Source organism: Cucurbita pepo, chromosome 6 (assembly GCF_057944985.1).
Source record: "Cucurbita pepo subsp. pepo isolate OVF chromosome 6, ASM5794498v1, whole genome shotgun sequence".
Classification (NCBI taxonomy): domain Eukaryota; kingdom Viridiplantae; phylum Streptophyta; class Magnoliopsida; order Cucurbitales; family Cucurbitaceae; genus Cucurbita; species Cucurbita pepo.
This window is the reverse complement of record NC_141803.1, coordinates 10867455-10873458: the sequence shown is the minus strand read 5'-3', so window position 1 is coordinate 10873458 and position 6004 is coordinate 10867455.

The following is a 6004-nucleotide window of genomic DNA, read 5'->3' as shown; positions in this document are numbered from 1 at the left end:
AGAAGTTAGTTAAGGAGTGTCTTAGGGGAATGAGCAGTGGAGAGAAAACTTGGGAAAGTGGTGTATGTTTTCCACAAGGACATTGAGAGAGAATTTTCCACAAGGATGAAAAGAAAATATGTATAATAAAGGCTTAGCTAGTTTAAATAATTAGGTGTATGTTTAAAATTATTTCATGCAAGATTAGGTGACGGCTACCATTTCTAACGGGTATTCGGCATAGAGAGCTACCAAAGCATGCTCGCCCGACAAAGAAAGGGGCCAGGGGTGTGCGAACCGACTGGTGGGTCCATACTCGCACATATGGGTCATGCGTGAAGTATATGGTACATATCCAAGCTGCCTGTTAGGATAGTACCTTAGGAAAATAGACTATTAAGATAGGTCTCATCATTGAATTTGCCGGTTTTTGCATCATAACCTCAATAGGGGGTTGCTTACTGAGTATTCTTAAAACTTTCAAGACTCGTGCTAATATATTTTTCACATAAAGGAAAGGTGCTGCTGTAAGCCTGACAGAGGCGTCGCAATCCCGAGACCATGACACTTGCATAGGATAGGTTCGCATTTCAAATTTAATAGTATAAGTTAGTAGATTTGTATTTGCATTTGACAATAGTATTTATTAGTAGGTTGAGTTATATTTGCATTTGACAATAGTATAGGTCAATATAGGTTGAGTTGTATTTGTATTTAATAAACTTTAGGTTGAGTTGTATTTGCATTTAACAAAATATAGATTAATATTTGTTCAACATATTTATAATTGCTAGTCTATAGGTTAGTAATAAAACATCTAATTCTGTAATGTTTTTCTTTATTTCTTTGTATTTATTTATTCTCGAGATAATAAGTGAGGCACGAAGTTAATGTGGAATTTATATTAAAGGTTCATTAAAATAATTATGCATTAAATGTCAGGTTAAATGTGTGGTAACTGTCTTAGGCTAAATAGGAATATTTAAGGTGGAAATTTCTCCTTAAAAACGAGATTTAAAACTGTGAAGCAGATGACGATACAGAACGTGTCAAAGTGGACAAAGTGAACAATATCGACTAGCGATGAATTTGGCTGTTATAGATCTTCTTCTATTCTTATGTGTTTCAACATTCCACCCCACATTTTTTTTTTTTTTTTTTCTTTTTTCTTCTTGTTCTTATCAATCATATCTATTTTTCTTCCAGTTTAATGTGCATAAAAAATTGATAAAAATATAAAACATTGATAATGCTAATTAAGGAGAAAATATAGAAAAGACAAGCGTATAGTTTGTGTTTAACACAACTTTGTTTTTCTATCTCCACCAAAAATAGCAAATGAAAAAGAATTGATATTTATAACTATGCAACAAATATGAATATACAACCAAAACATTCATAGCAATTTATTTTTTTGGATGGATATTAACCTTAAATTAGCTTTCCAAACATCTTTAACGGCTTGTTCAATACAAGTTTTTTTTTTCTTTTTTGGTATATAATGAACCAAAATCCAAATGAATAAGCATCAACAAAAGAAATTTGAGTATCTAAAAAAAAATGAAGACTGTAACCAGCTTCGGTTTTATTTTATTGTTTGCTTTGGAATCAAGCATTCTTATTAACACATGTTTTGCAGGATCCAATAGATAAGTTGCAGGGGAAAAAGGGCAAGCACCAGAAATCAAATGGCAAGTGACTATTTACAATTATCAAACAAAATCAGTTTTAAATGCTCATTGCAAGTCAAAAGGCGACGATTTGAACGAACGCGTTTTGGACAAGCAAGCTCAATTCAACTGGAGCTTCAAAATGAACTTTTTGCGTACAACTTTGTTTTGGTGCAATTTTAATAGTTTGAATGGAAATGCTTCATTTGAGGTATTTTGGCGAGAGAACTCATATTGGCTTTCTAAGGATGGGACTTTAAAAACTGCATTTGGGCAGCTTTTGATGATGGATTTTACTTAAAAAAAATATTCCTTCCCGCAAGTTTGAATTGATACACCCTTGGGAAAAATGAAGTAAAGTCTCCCTCACTCATTTTGGTCCCACAAAACCTTTTTTTTTTTTTTTTTTTCTTTCTTTTATGTTTGATTGCTTTCACATGTAATAATTCTACAGAGAGTTGTGGGTTTCCTTATAGCCTGAAAATGTTGTTTATTTAAGTCTAATAGAAGTGGGAGGAATCTTTTGAGATTTTATAGTTATTTTGATGTTGATAATTTTGTTGGGTTTCAAGTTTCTAGTTGTAATGACCCATGTCAAAGCTTGGAAATATGAATTTGGCACTTAATGACCCTAATATTCCCCTGACAATATTGTCAGGTTATTTACTCCTCGCTTCTAAGAGTAAAAACTATCACCACAGACCAACATGAGTCCTTCCAGCATGTCTTTTTCCCACTCACATGATTTTTTGACACCTTAGGTGGAATTAAATTTCACAGAGCAGCGTTAAGTAGCACTAGCATCAAGGGGTCGTAGTAGCTTCGGCCTAGGCAAATCGAGTAAGTAGCCCTACCGTCGTAGGTTATAGAAATTGTATGTTGTATGTTGGCACATGCCCATGGTTTCACACATGTCATAATTTGTATGTTGAGACTGTTATGATTTAATACGTAAATGTTATGCAACGTGAACGTTATGTTGTCTTGCATGAATTGATATGCAATATAATGTGATGTGGTGTGTTATGCTTGGTTGCATTATGTGACTGGTAAGATATTTTTTGTATGACTTGTGCATTATGAAACGTTATGTTGAAAGCATGAAAAATGTTACGTTATGTCGTGTGAATTGCATGTATAGCATGATATGAATGACATGAAGAATGATAAATAACATTCAAATATAACCTCGGTATAAGCATGAACAATATGTATAACTGATATTAGAAATTGTAGGCATATTGAAGGTTACAAGACTTTCACCCCTGCAAATCACAGGTAGGAGTTCATAACTCACTCAGTATTAAAATCGAGTCGAATATGATAATCATGTGAATTATTAATCTTCTCAATTAATTGATTTATAAAGAGAGATTAAATATTTTTTGGTCTAGTCTCATACAAACTCATGGTATAGGTTACCCCCACTCACTTGTCTTCACATGAATGATATGATCAAACCATTTGTAACAATTACAAGGTTGGTTTATCAATAGTGTTATCTTAGTATTTGAAGTAGTTATCTCTCCATAAAATCCATAAATTTTACTAACCTTCATATATTATCTAGCAATTCTTTGTACTAAGGCCGAGCCTAGCAAAATCTTTGTGAGTTGTACCCGCGTGAATCGACTGAGTCAAACTTGAAATATTTGAACAAACCTTCTCATCATCAAAGTAATAAAACTTACAACTTTATGACTCTAATCATGTCTAAACCAACTACAAGTTGTTCCTCATTTAAATTGTTCACTAAACTACCGTCTATAAAATTCAGTGTTCGAGAGCTCAGTATACGCTCACTATATAGAAATATCAAGTTGGCTTAAGGTTCATCTTGTTGCCTTTTTTTCTCTAATTAGCACTACTATAAAAGAGGTCTACAAACATCCTTTAATACCTAATTTAAGTGAAATACTTAAGCCATGGAGAATTAATGTAATAGAAAAAAGAAAAAAAAAAGAATAATTATTAAAAAAAATTAAGTTTAAAATAATAATAATAATAATAATAATAAATAAATAAAAACCACCCTTCCCCACTTCTCTCCACTAACCTCTCATCTCTTTCCCAATTATCTCTCCTCAACCCACCCATTAATCCAGACTATCAACTTGTGAAGAAAACAAAAAAAACATAAAAAAAACAACAAAAATGTCAGATGAGTTTTAATATGCTCAAAATAGTAATATATGTATGATGTAGGTCATAACTCTATTCTTTCATCAGATAGCTTTCATGAATAACATACTTTATTCAACCGTATTTCATAATCTTGACATAAACATGTTAACATGGTGTGTGTAGCATAACATAGAGAAGTATTATGTATCACAAAATGCGAGTGCAGCAACCCAAAGTAAGGATAAAACCGACCCAAGGAAATCAATAAAACTAACCAAGGAAACCAAGAGAATGAATTAATGCATTTAAGCAAGAACAGCGTCTTAAGGAAGTAATTTCTATACCCTAAGAATTAATTTAAAGATTTAAGGCATTTGAAAAAGGATTGAAAAAGAAGAGGCAAACAAAAATACGCAAATAGAATTCTTTTTTCGAATTTATAATGAACTTTCGGCATTTTTAATTCATTATCTAGAATGAGTTTTAATATGCTCAAGGAAGGAAAATGATCCTTTCATGAAAAAGTTTTAGAAAAAGTTTATTTATTTTTTGAAAAATAATAATAAAATATTAAGAAAATGACACATTACTAAAATAACCCTTAAAATATGGATAATTATGAAAATGCCCTTCTTTCCAAAATAAGAACTTCCACAATAACCTTCTACACACAATCTATTGAATCTAAAACCAGTATTGGATCCCTCCAAAATTGGACAAAGTCTAGAAAGTTCCAGATCACCACATCAATAAGTCTGGATTCAAATTGGAAGTCAATAGCTCGCTGATGATTGAAGAGGATGTTTCTTATGGATTATCTAGAAAATTAATCTATAAATCACGACAATGATGGAGGTTTCAGCATCGGTGTAAGTTTTCCCTATAAAGTCTAAAGTTGAGGCAATAGTATGGAACACGAATCAAGTTGAATCGATATCTCAATCACAAGCAATAAGCGTTTAGATTTTGGGTCTCCTACTCTTAGATTTCTTCCAAATTCGAGAGAAATTCTCCCTTACTCCCCTTTAAACTTGTTCCTACAGCTTCTAAACAAGATTACAATCAAGATTTATGAAGGAATCGAGGATTGAAAAGTCCTAAAAACCATTCCCCCAATCCGATCCGCCATTGAAGAACTTCAAAGTAAGTTTAAAAATTAAATCGAGCCGACACAGAAGTTCGTCAACCAAGACAAATTCTAACAAGTTTCTGCACCTCCAAAAAGTACTTTCATAGAAGATCGTGAAGAAAAATAACCTCAGGAATGTGCCCAATTGAAGGAAATTCGTTTCTGGTAGAATTTTGGGGCAAGTGTTGAATTCCTTTCTACCATCCCTTTTCTTTCAATTAAGAATTTCTTTAGATCAAGATGATCAATTTGAGTAACTTTGAAGTAGGAATCGAGAGTTAAAACATTGTAGAATGAGCTACCCAAGAAAAGGAAAATTCACCTTTTTAGACGAGTTGCAAGCAATGGACTATTTTTCAAAATTAAGGTCTCACCCAAAAAGACTTCCTCCAAACAAATTCTTTTAGCTTGAGGAAACAATAAAGAAGAGGTTCCATGAAACAATTGGGCCTTGAAAACCCCTAGAATCGGCGACCCAATAAAGAATCATTTGTTTTGAGATCTGACGAGAAAATAGATTTTGGACGAACTTTGCAGGCGAATATCTTAGAATACGATCAACGATAAGATATGAAATAAATTCCTAGCTCCTCCTTGTAGTTTCATGAAGAAATCGAGGGAATAAACGTTGTAAATGGAGTTATAGAGGGAGAGTTTTAGACGGAGGCGCAGTACAAAGCGCACATCTTCTTCCTGTCCAGAAGAAGAAGAAGATGACACGACCTTTCCGTATCGACCATGTCAAACCACAATCCAACCTTCCCTTAGTTTTTCTCAATTTTAATCTCCTTCCGGACCGATTCTTATGAAAAAAACTTTATGGTTTCAGAAACTGTACAGAATAAGGAAAATGTGGAAGAAAATTTGAGGTAATTTGAATATCGAAAGCTCAAAAATAGAGGTCCCGAACATCAACGATAAGGTAAGGAACAATCTTGGACTTTTCTTAAGAAATACTTATAGCAATAACTTGGATTTTTGTATGAATGTTAAATCAAGTATGAATTAAGTGTATATGAAAGGAAAACACAAAGAACTGTGAGTTAAGGCCCTTAATCGATCAAATTGCTCCAGGTTTAAGTAACACTAAAATAACCCCTCT